Genomic DNA, 15724 nt, shown 5'->3' on the forward strand with positions numbered 1-15724 from the left:
TTTAAATCTCTTATTTCATAATCTACAGCCTGTATAGTTGCTTAAAATCTCCCTCATATGTCAAGTCTACAATACTTCTTAAGATATATTCTAAATTTCTTCCAATCTTCTTGCAACTTCTCTTCTCCCCGGTCGCGTAGTTTCCCGGTCAGGTCAGCAAGTTCCATATAGTCCAACATTTTCATCTGCCATTCCTCCACTGTAGGTAACTCGGATGTCTTCCAGTACTTTGCTAGTAAAACTCTTGCCGCGTGAATGAAGTACATTGTATCACTTTTATTTTATGGATCAGTGGTCTCATTAGATAGTAAAATTCATGTTAAATTGCTGTTTTGGGGATTGTTTTTAAAAGTCTGGAACGGACTAATCCATTTTGCATTACTTTCTATGGGAAAGCGTGCCTTGGTTTTGGAAAGCTTTGGTTTTGGAACGGACTTCCGGAACGGATTAAGTTTGAGAACCAAGGTACCACTGTATTAACAATTGCATATCTGTATACCTGAAGTATCAGCCCCAAAAAGTTGTTCAGTTAAAAGAACTATTACTTTTGAAGTCTACTTGTTGCTAAACCAGACCGTCGTTTAGCTTAGTACAGTCTTTCGTGAGTGACAGTGGGTCTCAAAAGTCCTACACAGAGGTCTTTTGTGGGCTCTCCACCCAAGCTCCTTTTAACTGGAGATAATGAGGAATTGAACTTGGGGCCCTCCTGCATGCAAGACATGTGCTCTGCCTCTGGGCTATGGTCCCAAGAGTGGTGGTTTTGTACAAGACAGATGACTGGCATTTCAAGTAGAATGCATTGTGCCATTCTTGTAAGTTCACATATTTTATTAACAGTTAAAATGTAATTTCAAATACAGTGGACCCTCTGGATATGAATTAAATTAGTTCTGGGGGGGTCTGCCCGCAACCCAAAAAGTCCGTAGGCAGACGTGCTGCTTCTGCACACGCTCGATGCGTGCAGAGTGCTTCTGCGCATGTGTGAAGTGCACAGAGCGCTTCTGCGCATGTGCGCACGGCGAAACCTGGAAGTATACACTTCCGGGTTTGCCGCATTCGTAATCCATAAGTTACGTATCCAGAGAAGTACGTAACTAGAGGGTCCACTGTAAAGGGGGTGGAAATGGGGTTTTGCTTGTGGTCCAGAGCTGGAATGGGTTTTGTGTATCCCTTGCCTTGGAACTTGGACAATACGGTATATTCTGTATGCATTTCCCCAACAGAGGGGTATGGAGAAAGGATTGCATGGAGTGTCTATTTTCACTGCCTTGCATCTGTTCTTGAGGAGAACTTCTGGTCTGGAACTTTCACCTTTGATAAACTCACACAAATAATTCCAGAGTTACTCATATATTTGCTTTACTTTAGGGACTAAAGTGGGCAGCTACTTTGGAATTCTGTTTTTGAAAAGACGATGAAGAAACTGGGTTATTGTAAATCCCTTCCCAGTAGCAAATATTTTAGATGTATATAATTAGTGCCAAATGCCCCTGCAATACTGCGGTTTGAGTTGTATTCCATTTCTTCTCAGTCTCCATCCTCTACTCAATTCTCCCTCCCATTCCAGTGAAGTGACTTGAGAGTTTTTTTTGGGGGGTTGGGTTGTTTTTTTACTGCTCCTATGTTTTCCCCTACCCTTTTAGCATTTGACAATGGGATGTAGGTGGGCACATTTTTCTTTCACTTTAAGCAGACAGTGTACAAGCTAAATGAGCCCGACACTTTATGAAGATGAGGGGCATGACTCATCAGTATTTTTTTTTATTAAAAACTACTTTCAAATTTTCAGGATGTACATGTTCATGTTTAGGTGTCATAAATACTAAAGCGTTGATCTTCATATATCTCTTCCTCTTCAAATAGATACGAGAGTTTCTTTTCTGTGCCAAAAGGTTGCTCAAGTCAATTTATAACTAACTTTAAAGCAATACGAAAAATGGATTAAGAACAAGAGGGGTGGGGTGGGAAATCTGCATTAAAAAACAGAGTTAATGACATTTATAGCCAGCCAAAAGCTGTGCAGAACAAAAATGTTTTAATGGTCCACCTAAAATTAGGCAGCGGCGGGGGTGGTGGTGGTGGAATGAAGCAAGTATAACTTCCCAGTCTAAGCACACTTTCAAAATAATTCATTGCATACTAGCTTAGCTACAGCTGTGACTATTTGTTAAGGGGTAGACAAAATGGTGCCCTTCAGATGGTATTGGAGTACGACTCCCTTAATGCCTTGCGACTGACGATGCTGGTCAGGGCTGATGGGAACTGGAGTCCAATAAAATCCGAAGGCACCGTGCTGGCTGCACCACACCTTGAATTGTAGGTGGGCTTTATAATTTACTCCTGTGTTTTGGCTTTTGAAGGTTTATTTCTCTGCAACGTGGAAGTAGAACAAGTGTATGCTGCAGAGCCGCATTTCCACAATGCCTTGCTCTGAGGAGGCGTCCCTTCCACAGAGCATGGCATGGAAGGCCCCAGCACAGGGGAGGTGAAGGAGAGATGGAGGTGGTGATGGCAGGGGGAGTTTGTGGCTGCAGCTACCTGGCATACAGCACCTGGCACTAGAAGCAACTGTATAGGTTAAAACACAAAACTGAGGAGAGTTTCAGTACAGTGGTACCTCGGGTTACAAACGCTTCAGGTTACAAACTCTGCTGACCCAGAAATAGTACCTCAGGTTAAGAACTTTGCTTCAGGATGAGAACAGAAATCGTGCTCTGGCAGCGCGGCGGCAGCAGGAGGCCCCATTAGCTAAAGTGGTGCTTCAGGTTAAGAACAGTTTCAGGTTAAGAACGGACCTCCGGAACGAATTACGTTCTTAACCAGAGGTACCACTGTAACAATTTCTAACCTGCTTTTCTGTGATTTGCCAGACAGTAGAGGAAGCTATTGAAAAGCACAGCCCCAAAGCCCTACTGAGCAAACAAAACTAACTACATGGCTCTTTGGGTCCTAGCCACAGTATTAGGCAGAAATGCATTAAACCAAGCTGATATATGATGATTTGACATTCCCAGCCTGGTGTCCCCATCTGCCCCAGCCAGCACACAGGGCAAGAGGCTGAGGAAGGCTGTGGTGGGGGTAGAGCCCACAGGGTCCCGGGCAATATCTACCACAGCCACAAGCCCATTACACTTAGCTGTGCTGTGGTGAATTATTGTAAATTATTGGACCCAAAGTACAATCAGCAGGTTGTGGGAGTTTTTGCAGTGAAACCTAACAATGCACGTATGTGTTTGTTAATGCCTGAAGAGTCTAAGACCATAGACTACTATGGGATATATTATATCATAGAATTGTACCTAATGAAAAGTCAGGGTGGCCTTGTTGATGGCTTTGTAGTCATGATCACCCACTGGTGCTGAGGGCCTACCAGCACCTTCCTGGGTTATGCATGGGTTATGATCCTGTGGAACTGCGATGATAGCCATTAGCTCATTATTGCCGGAGCAAGTGGTCCATGGTACACTGCCACCACCTCTCGGTGTGTGGATGAGGCCAAGCTCCAACCTTGGCAGCCTGTGGACACATCTTGAGCGCAGATGGCTTCGTGTAAACTGTTATGGGCTTGCTCTGCGTTCACATTAGCTTTGCTTGACTTAAAAGTAATTTTAGACTCTGTTCAGAGGCTTTCTGGGCACCTATCCCAGAGTTCCCTGCATAGATTCCCAAAACAGTACACTGTGGGTGGGACATTTCAAACAGGCAGCATCCACATTAGGATGAAACCAGCTGAGAAAGAAACAGTTCCGAATTAAGTAAGCATTTGGCCCTGCTGAAATGTGATTTGCTCAAAACCGTGTGATGTAAGGATGTAAATAATCTGGAACGGTCGTATGGACAAACAGCACCACATTCCTAAGGAGAAAAAGAGACATGTTGCATGGAAATTCTATTTTGCAGGCCCACATGATTAAATGGAATTGCAAGCAGAGAGTATATCAGAAAACTGTCGGTTTTTTAATTATAAAATAGCTGTTGTAAGAAATTATAATGACTACTCAAAACAGTCAAACTGGAAGGGGGAGGCGGGACTAAGCTAGAAGCACTCCCAAGTGCCCCTTTGTACCCCTATGTAAGTACAGTGGTACCTCTGGTTAAGATCTTAATTCCGGAGGTCCGTTCCGGAGGTCTGTTCTTAACCTGAAACTGTTCTTAACCTGAGGTACCACTTTAGCTAATGGGGCCTCCCGCTGCCCCCGCTGGGCGATTTCTGTTCTCATCCTGAAGCAAAGTTCTTAATCCGAGGTACTATTTCTGGGTTAGCGGAGTCTGTAACCTGAAGCGTCTGTAACCTTAAGCGTCTGTAACCCGAGGTACCACTATATGGGCTTCAACCCACATAACATCTCATGGCCATGGATGCCAAGCCTCCTGCACCCATTAGCACACCTGGCTAAATGCTGAGTCAGGAGTACAGACAGAGCATCAGAAAGTGACTAAAAACAACTGGGCCATTTCCAATAGCTACACTCTCTCCCCATCCTATGTCATTCAAAGCTTTATCTTTTCCGGGGTGGGGGTGGGGGTGGGCTTAGATATGGGGAGGAATTTTCACTGCTACATTGAAATTCTCACTGGAGAAAATGGTTAGGAGTGGGGGGGATATAGGCGTACTTTTAGAGAGTTTTAATTTGTCTTTTGCCACTCTTTGATGTTATATACCTTTTACTTGTATTCCTGCTGGGCTAGGAGTGTTTGTTGTTAGAGCGCTTTGCATTCATGGCCATGAGAAGAAGAAGGTTTTCTGGATTTTGGGGTTTTTTTTGTTGGGGAGAATAATTACGTTTCCTGGATTTTTGCATTTCCAATGCCTTAAATGGATTGGGATCTGATTTAACATGTTTATTTGACCTGTCTTTAGTAAGCAAAACTAAAAATAATATTAATGACATGTTAATGTTTGTTTTTCCAATGACCTGAGGATTTAAATTAAAATATTTTATTAGGAAACAATATAAATCACACACTAACCACAGCTGCGGGCAGTGACAGAATACCAGAGATACACTACTCATGAGTAGATCCCTTACTTACTTACAAACAGACCAATGACTTTGGATCATTGGATGTGTACATGCAGACTGACTGCGCTGGTGCTCTTCAGCCTACCAGAGATACACTACTCATGAGTAGATCCCTTACTTACTTACAAACAGACCAATGACTTTGGATCATTGGATGTGTACATGCAGACTGACTGCGCTGGTGCTCTTCAGCCTGGACGCAAAGCTCTGACTGGTGAGCCGCTCCACCTCCTTCTCTGAAAGTTCCAATGGTTCTTCACAGTGTTTGAAACTCCCATTTTTCTAGGTGTATTTTTGTGACAGGGAATTTCATTAGCACGAGCAGTTTCTGAGCTCTGGGTGCAGTACTGTGCCTAAGATTCCAGATTAAAACTGCAGAGTGGAAGGAAAGGAGGACCCTTTTCTGCCTCCCCACTTCCAGTTACTCTCTGAAGACTGAAGAAGAGACCCTCTGAAAAAATATTAGGAGGGTAGGCAGGGGAAGGACTAGAGCATGTGAAAAATGAACATAATATTTTAGCTGCAGTTCTTTCATTTTCAGCTTTGTATGTTTGTTATTTAAAAAGTGTGCCTAAACATTCCATTGTTGCGCCCGTAACCTAGGTTTAAGGTGCCATTTAGCTCCTAGCTTTCATTTCTAAGTTTCTAACACTGGTTCTTCATCAGGTACAGACCCTACAAGTGTCCCTATTTTCCAGGGACAGTGCCTGATTTAGTGAAGCCATCCCAGTTTCTGATTTGATCCCGGAATATCCCACTTTTCTTTAGGATGTCCATTTTGTTGTTGTTTAGTCGTTTAGTCATGTCCGACTCTTCGTGACCCCATGGACCATAGCACGCCAGGCACTCCTGTCTTCCACTGCCTCCCGCAGTTTGGTCAAACTCATGTTCGTAGCTTCGAGAACACTGTCCAACCATCTTGTCCTCTGTCGTCCCCTTCTCCTAGTGCCCTCCATCTTTCTCAACATCAAGGTCTTTTCCAAGGATTCTTCTCTTCTCATGAGGTGGCCAAAGTATTGGAGCCTCAGCTTCACAATCTGTCCTTCCAGTGAGCACTCAGGGCTGATTTCCTTCAGAATGGATAGGTTTGATCTTCTTACAGTCCATGGGACTCTCAAGAGTCTCCTCCAGCACCATAATTCAAAAGCATCAATTCTTTGGCGATCAGCCTTCTTGATGGTCCAGCTCTCACTTCCATACATCACTACTGGGAAAACCATAGCTTTAACTATACGGACCTCGGTAGGCAAGGTGATGTCTCTGCTTTTTAAGATGCTGTCTAGGTTTGTCATTGCTTTTCTCCCAAGAAGCAGGCGTCTTTTAATTTCGTGACTGCTGTCACCATCTGCAGATGTCCATTTATCATTGGATAAATGTAAGGAGGGTATGGTTATCCGATCCTCGAGCTGTCTGAAGGGAGCCCTGTATAGGAAAGTGTTTTAATGTTCATTATTTATTGTGGTTTTATATGTGTTAGAAGCTGCCCAGAATGGCTGGGGCAACCCAGTCAGATGGGTGGGGTATAAATATTAAAATTATTATTATGGAATAGGACTTCCCTATTTCAGAGAAATGTTGTAGGTAGGGTATGCAGGTAGCAACCCAGAGGGCCCCTCAAGGAGATCCTCAGAGTTGGAGGCCCTACCTGCTCCTCAAGTTCTTCATCCTGTGGAGGTGTCCAGTTCATCCTCCAAGAACTCCATGCCTGCTTCTAAGTCAGGCACAGCCATGACATTATGCAAACTAACCTATGCAAGCCAATGTATTTTCTGCTTTCCCTCTCCCCTCTCCTCCAGGGCAGCCACAAGAAAGACTGAAAGCTTTTGCTTCCATTTCCAACTGTCCACATTTTAGCATTAAATTTCAATCAAAAGTTGGTAAAATTTGACTATGTTTCATTGAAACAAGCTGGTTTTGTGAACCGCAGTTTGGCTTATTTCAATAAAGAACAATTGACTAACATAGTTTGTTTGGGTTTGGACATATAAACTGTGGTTAGTCAAAACAGAAGTGAAAGTTTCCAATCCGTTCCTCATGGACGTGCTTAAGGACGTGCTTAAGGATGAGAGGGAAGTGAGGCTTGTCTAGGCTTGTTCTCATAATGATTAACCATAGTTTATAATAAACAATCATTTATAATGACGTCCAAACACAGTCGTAGTTTTCTATGCATAAAGTTGTGTTAGGGCCAGGAGTGATCCCAAACCTGGCATGAGGAAAAATATGCTGACAAACTTGGCAGTTCCCCGCTGTACCACAATTCCATTTTTCACTAATTTTTGTCTTTGCTTCAGAGCGGCTTCTGTTTGATCCTGCTGTCACTAAGTGATGTACATGCACTTGTGAATCAATATTTAATGTTAGGGCTAAGTATGTTACAGAAACTCAAAACCTTCTGTCTTTAATATTGTGCACTGATGACCAGTGAACTAAGAATGGAGGCAAACACTTATCCTCTCTTCAACAGATGGACCCTAGCAAATTATAAATAATTTTGGCACATTTTTTTTTATCACTTCTCAGATTATAGACAATAAAAGCTACTCACTACCACCTGCATCATGGACTTGTCATGCTTTTTAAAATTAGTATGGATACAGACCACAGCCTGCTAACTGAAATCTGAGCAGATAGGCACTGTCCATTTCGCTCTTTGCTTAGTATCCTGCACTGTGATTTTTACTGCTCACTTCCTCTCTTCAATTGAGCAGAGAGATGGGATTTCCACTGCATCCCTTGGGAGCCTATGCATCAGTCTAATAGACTTCACTGTCGGAAAACATTTCCTAGAGATTTGCTTTAATCATTGGTGTCAGATTCCTGTCCTTTGGCATGGCATTTCTCATTTTGCCTACATCAGTTCAGGTTCCTGTGTTTATAATACTGTAGTAGCTGCTCAGTTGACCATTTCTCTTTACCTGCTGAACAAGCTCTTTTCAGCTGTAGGCTCTTGTGGTTTTACTCTGGAGGCATTTCCATGTATGCAGGGAAATGCATAATCAGAGGGACATTAGTTTTGTGAGACGAGCTCTTTGAACCCACTGCAACAGGCAAATTGCAATAAAGACAGAATTGCATGACTACAACCTGTTGCAACAGATAAAATTTGTGTCATTAGCCAGACCCAACATGTCTCCGGAATTGGGATATAGCTAAGCTCTTAATGCCTGTTAAATTACTGGTGCTATGTGCTGTTAATAAAAAAAAACAAGCCTTCAGTCCACATATCCCCCAGACAAAGAAACATGTACAACATCTCATCATTTTCCTCTGATAGTATCCATTTACTGTCAACCAGAATTCTTCAGACATTGGCCTGTTCTGGCAGTAGTACTGTGTTAGTTTACTACGAAACACATTCCTGCCTTTGCATGAATTCCTGGATGGCACCTGAGACTGTCCTGTCTTGGGATTTGGCATGGTGCCTTGTAGTTAATAAGGTGTTCTGAGAAGAGATTGGAAGCAGCTATTCATCTCTCTGATTGCTCGGAAGACCAAAAAGGACAAAGGGGAAAAAAATAATTTGTTCCTATGTAACTGTAGGCTCCTAAAGGCTGCAGCAAGGATGAAAATGAAAAGTTGCATAAGTTTGTAGACCCCAAGTTTTCCATTTCTCCCACACAGCAACTACTGCTTGTCATGGGACTGCTATTTATTAATATAAAGTAACCATAAAAACAGAAATACGAAATGAACTTGTAGATACAATCATAAAATTATCAAACATCTTGCAGCTGCAGCAAGTTAAAAATCCTACAGACTGTATTTTAACACAAGGATACTTTTTTGATTATCAAGAAAGGCAAAAATATTGTTCATGAGTGTGTGCTTGCTGAGAGTTGTGAAAACAGCACATGCTTAGGGTATCTCTTGCTTGTTCATCTTGCTTTTCCTTTTAGGAACTCAGGGCTGTGTACATTGTTTTCCCCTTCCCCTCTTTTTATTTTCACAATAACCCTATGGTGTAAGCTAGGCTGAGAGTTGGTATGTAGTTCAGATATCAGAGTTATGAAACTGCACATACTTAAGAGTATTTTTTTTTGCTTGTTGTCATTGATCAGGTTTGGCAAACCTTTTTGTTTTGTTTTGGTATTTTGCTGAAGACACACATCTTTACCCTGGCACTTGAGGTGTAAATTTTTAGGACCCGCCTTGTTTGTGTGTAGGTTGTTTTACACTGTTTTTAATATGTTTTAAAGTTGTAACCCACCCTGTTGTAATCCACCTTAGGGTGAAGGGTGGGTAATTAAATAATAATAATAATAATAATAATAATAATAATAATAATAATCAGGGATATGACACATTGCAGTTGAAGTGGTGGTGGGGCTACTTTTCTGGCATGCTTATTTTTCTTTACAGGATCTGTGAATGACTATCTGTCTATGCATATTTGTATTTTCCTTTTCTTCCAGGAGCTCAAGATTGTGTACAGTGGCCTCCCCCCCCTTTATCGTTGCAACGGCCCTGTGAGGTAGACTATGCTAATATACGTACATAAGCAACAGTTATTGGCAATAGATTACCAGGTGTGGGTGGGTGGGTGGCAGTGGCCCCAAACCACATACAATATACTAGGCCCAGGAAATGCTGTTGGCATACTGAGATGTGAGTGAATGAAGCATTGCAGTTTCTCACTAAATGCCTGGTGTGGAAGCACCCTGGGGGGTTAAAGAAATGCTATTCCTTTTATACTATACTGTCTCCCCTGCAAAGCTTTTCAAGTTCAAGGCCCGTTTGAAGAGAAACTTCATATAAGAACTGCACAAAAGTCTGTGGCTAGATTTCCTTTGCAGGAGTACCTTTTGTTTTTAATTTGTTCATCTTGAAATTAGAGGTGGGCGAGAGTGAAGAGTACTGAGTTCTAATCTGCAGGTCCAAGTTCAGTACCCATGGGTGTAGCTCTACTCCCCATGGGGTCACATGGCTTAAGAAGTGGAAATATCCCTCCCAGGGATTTTTAGGTATGCATGATTAAGCTGAGAGATTTGGGATGGTCACCCAATGGGGTACAGGTCTGTCAAAACAACTAAGTGAATTAAAGCCAGTAGTTGGTGGTGATCTCTGGAGGATTAAAAGAAAAACACAGGGCCTTAGCAGAACCTTCAGATCTCTTAATTTCTGGGAAGACCTCTATAGGTAGAGAGAGTTGTGTTTGGACAGGAAGAGAAACAATGTTTGCACTTCTGGGCTTGGCAATGGCCTATGCCAGGGGTCAGCAAACATTTTCAGCAGGGGGCCGGTCCACTGTCCCTCAGACCTTGTGGCGGGCCGGACTATTTTTTTGGGGGGGGGATTCTACTCACGTAAAAACACGTTGATTCCTGGACCTTCCGCAGGCCGGATTTAGAAGGCGATTGGGCTGGATCCGACCCCTGGGCCTTAGTTTGCCTACCCATGGCTGGCTGGGAAGGCTCAGGGAGAAATCTGTGCCTCCCTTGTTAGGTCCATAGCCTTGCTCTGTGGCCTGGCTTTTGATATCTGTGTTTCCAAAAAAGCCCCCACCAGCAGGTTATTTCACACTGTGTATTTACTATGGGTAATTCGGGGGTGAGGGGGACCTTTCTTTCCACTTTCACCCTCTCTCCGTTTGTATATTTCTACCAGCATGCTTCTCTGGGCTTAATTCTTGTTTAATATCTTAGTGTCTTTTAATGACAGCGGGAGCTGCAGGTTGCTCTCTGTGGGAGGCAGTGGGAGGTTGTGCTTGAGGTAAAGAGACTTGATTAAATACTGCTTTTCTGTGCCATGATTCTTTTCCTCCTTGTTAGGGGGGAAATAGTAGATATGCTTGCTATATTCATGTACAGTATATAGCTTCATTACTTTATTCATCTAATATAAGGGGCACATCAGAGTTCTTAGTATGGCCCATACATTTAGTTTTCTTAGCCAAGCAAGAATTGCTAACAGGAACTTGCTTTTGAAAATCTTGGTGGGAGATTATGGGCACCATGTTAGGAAGCCAAATAGGTGATATTTCGGAAGTTCCTATACCCACTTCCATAGCTCTCTTCTAGAATGTTCCATGGGCTAAGAAAATTAGGTGAGAGTCTGGCTCAGACGACAATGTTTGTGCCAGAAGAGAATATATCCTTTTTCTGGAATAATTCCTGCATATCTTAGGAACAAAATAATGCCCCACTTCGTAATTGAGTGGTAGAAAGGAGACAGAGATGACACATTTAATATAGGCTAGGCAGGGGGTTCCATTTATTTGTGTAAACAGTGGTTTAGAATGCGCTGTACAGTCCTTGCCTCTTCAGCTAAAATGCTGTTTAGGTGGAAAATGAAATTAGCCTGGTGGTCGGAATTTTTCCCTTGAGGACACTTTTTGAAACAAATCTTGCGATGCAGACCTTATTACTCCAGGGGGAGGAAGTTGACCGAACTTGGGAGAGAATCGAGAACAGGGCACTGCAATCTTGCAGTCATGCCTGAGAGTGTATTGATAGAACTGTGGAATCCAGGGGAGCAGCATGGCAGGAGATGTGCCAGGCTGAGCGAGAGATGCACTGAAAGAGTTATGTGGGAAGATTTGCAGGTCAGAGCTGAAATGCCCTAACAGAGCGACGCTGTGGAGAAATTTGCACAGTGAGAATCAGATTGGCTTTTGTAGAATGAAATGCTGCGTAACTCATGTCAGGGAAAGAGAAGGGAGACAGGGAGAAAGTGCAAACAACGGCAGGCTCTGTCTGTCTGTCTGTCTGTCTGTCTGTCTGTCTGTCTGTCTGTCTGTCTGTCTGTCTGTCTGTCTCTTTCTCGCTCCCTCTCAGGGTCTGATTAAATAGAGCTGCCAGAAGAGGTCAGCCCTTGTTGACTTGCTGACAGCTTGGGTGGAAGGAGATATGATTTGGAAGGGAAGTGATATTGATCACATATTAAAGACAAAACAATCCTCTTCCAAGCCGGGTGATAATGAAGTGAGGGTAGCTGGTTTTTAAGTGCTTCCTAATCATCTTGAAATAAGAATGGTCTGTCCCTGGAAGGAGGAGGGGAGGAACCCAGGCATAATGCAAATGTCAGGAGCTGGCAAGGAGGAATCCAGTTGCTTCTCTTTCTCAGCAGCTGATGTTCAAGGTGGGTATTTATTTGCCAGAATGTTTTTGTTCTCTCAGGTTTAGCTGGTAAATCAATGGCTATTAGCTGCCAGAGATAAATGCAACATCCATATTCAGTGTACCTCAGCTGCTGGGAGCAAGCCACAAGGGACAGCTACCCCCCATCTTGCTCTATTGGTGAGCTGCCCTAAGGCAAGGATGGGAGACAGTGTGGGACTGTGTGAGACTCTTCGTCTGATCTGGCATAAGCAGCTCTCATGCAGCTGCCTGTGCCTTCACCATATAATGAAGGGGCTCTTGATTCAAGTAACGCTGGGCTTAATCAAGGTGACACGCTCCATATCTCAGGGAAGGGACCTTCTTTTATGTTGGCGGAGTGACAGCTCTTTTTCATGACTACTGTATATATTTTGCATAAGGAGGAAGATATCGGATACGATTTGGTTTGGATTTCATGACATACTTCTATTTGCATTTCCTGCAACACTCTTTAAATGTACAATATGCTTTATAATTTTCCATCAGTTCTCAAATCTGGTAGAAGTGATAGTGATTTGCCTAAGGCCATCTAGTGAGCTGTGGTCTGAGCTTGGATCTGCTTGTCGTTCTTTTCCATTCTCCAACCCCATCTTTCCTTTAAGATGCTCAGAGTGCATGGGATTGCCTCCATTTTATCCTCGGAATAACCCAGTGAAGGGGGCTAGGGGAGAGAGTGAGTGGCCTGAGGCTGCACAGTGAACTGCATGGCTAGTAGAATGGGGGATTAAAATATATGAAATAATAGAAATATGTAACCTCTGCTGGTGCTTAGGTATTTTTAACACGATAGACACATCTTAACAATTTGCATTAACTCTCTCATAAAAGTTCTTTCTTATTTTGTTTTAGTGACTTCTCTGCCTCTGTTTTAACAATGATCCTCAAAGGACTTTCCCCTTCTTCACAGAGGATAAGGTATGAAATAGACATTTTTTGTTGGGGATATTTATAATGCAAAGTGTATATAAGACTTATCTTTTCCTAGTATTTTTTTAGACTGCTGGAAGGATGGATTGATATTTATTGTGAGCTTCAGAGATCACTTCACAGAGTGCAGAGGTGAGGAACCTTAGGTATGGAGAACCTTCAGATGTTCCCATCTAGTGCTTGGGTCTCTGCTGACCTCCTGCCCAGCAAGGCTTCCTCTCCCAAGCCATGCTGCTCATTGGCCATGTTCTTCACCCTCCTTTAGGTGGGTGGAATGTGTCCTTGAACAGTGATAATAACTCTTGTCTGAATGGAGGACAGAGAGGGGATGTCCATGTGTATTGAAACTAGCCTACCATAGAGAGATAAAATTGACATTAGTTGCTCTACACGTGTTTTTATTGCTATTTCTGTTGTCTGGTCTTTGGCTGTAATAAAGATTGATTATCATTAGTTGCTCTGCCCACTCTTGCCTCTGACTTCACTCACCACTGGTATATGTCCCCCAGAAGGTTGCCTTGAAAGGAATGCAGTTCTCAGGCTGAAAAAGGTTATAACCCGATATAGTGTATACATACCAAAAGGTAATGCGTGTGCATGGCAAACACATTACATGTGCCTATATACCAGGGCGCTGAAACTGGAAGCAGAGGCCTGCTGTACTTATATGAATTGGATAACATGCACTTGTTGCCGTATGGTGTGTGAGGTAGCTGTTCACTGATTACTGAGGACACAGAAATCTTAAGGCTTCTTCATTAAAATATTTATGTTGGTCATATTTAAACTAGAGAAATATGGAAGCAGAAGCTTTTAAAATCAGACGCAATTAAAATTCTTCTCCTCTTCCAATCTTCCCTGAAGTTGCCGTTTTACTCTTCAGTTACATTCTGTTAACTTGGATGAGACCTGAATTTCAAATGGAATGAAGCAGAAACCAAAATGTTTTGAAACAGACTTTCAGCCCCTCGAAGACCTACTTTTTACAGTTATACACTAAGGCACAAATGCAGCAAAACCTCGTCTCTTGCCACCTTGTAGATCAACATTTCAAAGTCTCATGCTCCACAGCTGCTATAGCAACTCCTTTGGGTTCTGGAAAAACATACACACTAAAATACATCAAACTCTGCTACGCATATCATAACTCAGTTCCTTCTTTTGGGTTGCCTGTCAAATCTGAGCTGCTTGGTTTGGCTGAGTTTAATAGAAAAGGCACTGGATTGATTCCTGAGTGTCTATATAAAGATTCACATAAAATATGTTAGCAAAGAGTTTAAAGCTGATCCATTGTTAGGGTCTCCTGGCCTTGCTTATGTAACTCCTGATTAAAAAAGGGAAGTGCAGGTCAGTATTAAATGAGTGGTGACACTTGTCTCCTGGAAGTCTGGAGGTAAAAAGAGGCAAGAAATATGGCTCATTTGCTAATCTAATAACTCCCCATCCAGATTTTCCCTGTATCTCCATCTCCTCACTTGTAGATTTCCCTCTGACCCTATTTTGCTGTCCCTGCTTAAGTGGCATCGAGGGGTGTAGGGAACTGCAGTCAGTAAATCGCATCCAACAATTCACAGTGACTGCTGCTAAATCAGCTAGCTGAGCACCTGCTGTCTGAAAGCTAATGGAACTGAATAGCTGGGTTTTCAATCTTAAAGCAACAGAGACAAGTAAAAGAAACAAACACCACAGAATGTTATACAGTCTGCCCTAATTTGGCTTATGAAAACATCAGAAATGTTTCTTTCTTTTTAGTGCAATAGAAAGTGCAAACCCAAACTTCTAAGCATGAGATGTACTTTTAGTAATTGTATGGTTGATGAGGTAACCTCAGATAACAGCCTCCTTCATCACTCTGTTTCTATGATCAAGTGGGTATTCTGAAGCTGAAAACAGCTAAATGTGAGCAATAGGGCTGGGCAATAACTTTTTCAACATTGTGATATATAACCAGCTAAACATTGCAATATATTGATATATCACGATATCTGAAATAAGGAAGGAACTATGAAGAGGCGAAGAGGACAATGTCCTGGCAACTGCTACTACTTAAGGGTCTAAAACTGATTATCAATCATCTCATGGTCACTTTCAGCAGCAGGCAAGCCAAAATGCACCCAAATGAGACTTTTGGGTTTGGGCTTGGCTTCCAAATGGTGGTATTCAGGCCAAAGGATGGTAATGAGTCTTAGTGCATACAAATAATCTGGGACTGCCACACTGCCAGCAGGCTTGCTAGGTGGCAGCAGCATGGCTGCGGCAGAATCAACAATGGTGTGTGTGGGGGGGGGGGGGAAGCAGTGGCATCCTGGCAACAGTGCCACAATAATCAGCAGCCTGCGAAGTGGTGGCAGCAGTAGTAGTGGCCTGCAAGGCCTTGTGGCAGTGGCAATAGTGGCAAGGCCTTGTCATGCTGGTGGTAGTAGCAGCAGCCGCCTGAGGCCTTGTGGTGGCAGCAGGAGATAGTGGCAGAAGCAGACATGGCCTGTGAGGCCTTGCTGAGGCAGGCTGCCACAGCTTCTCCCACCACCTCCCACTACCTCCAGGAGGATTTGCATGCTGCCACCACTTCTTGCCACCATGACGAGGCCTCACAAGCCCCATTGCTTGTGTTGCCATGAGGCCTCGCAGGCTGCCACTACTATTGCTGCCATCTTCCGTTGCCATCGCAAGGTC

The 15724-nt window shown here is 43.1% G+C and overlaps 1 protein-coding gene across 1 annotated transcript in view; it reads left to right on the top strand.

The window, feature by feature from the left end:
- The window catches only part of TCF20 (transcription factor 20), a 195407-nt gene that overhangs the window by 19907 nt on the left and 159776 nt on the right, over positions 1 to 15724 (top strand). The window contains exon 2 of the mRNA XM_060279783.2: positions 12974 to 13039. The gene's annotated coding sequence lies outside the window, so the exon portion shown is untranslated. The remainder of the gene's footprint in view (positions 1 to 12973; positions 13040 to 15724) is intronic.

Source organism: Zootoca vivipara, chromosome 9 (assembly GCF_965207765.1).
Source record: "Zootoca vivipara chromosome 9, rZooViv2.hap1.1, whole genome shotgun sequence".
NCBI classification, from domain to species: domain Eukaryota; kingdom Metazoa; phylum Chordata; class Lepidosauria; order Squamata; family Lacertidae; genus Zootoca; species Zootoca vivipara.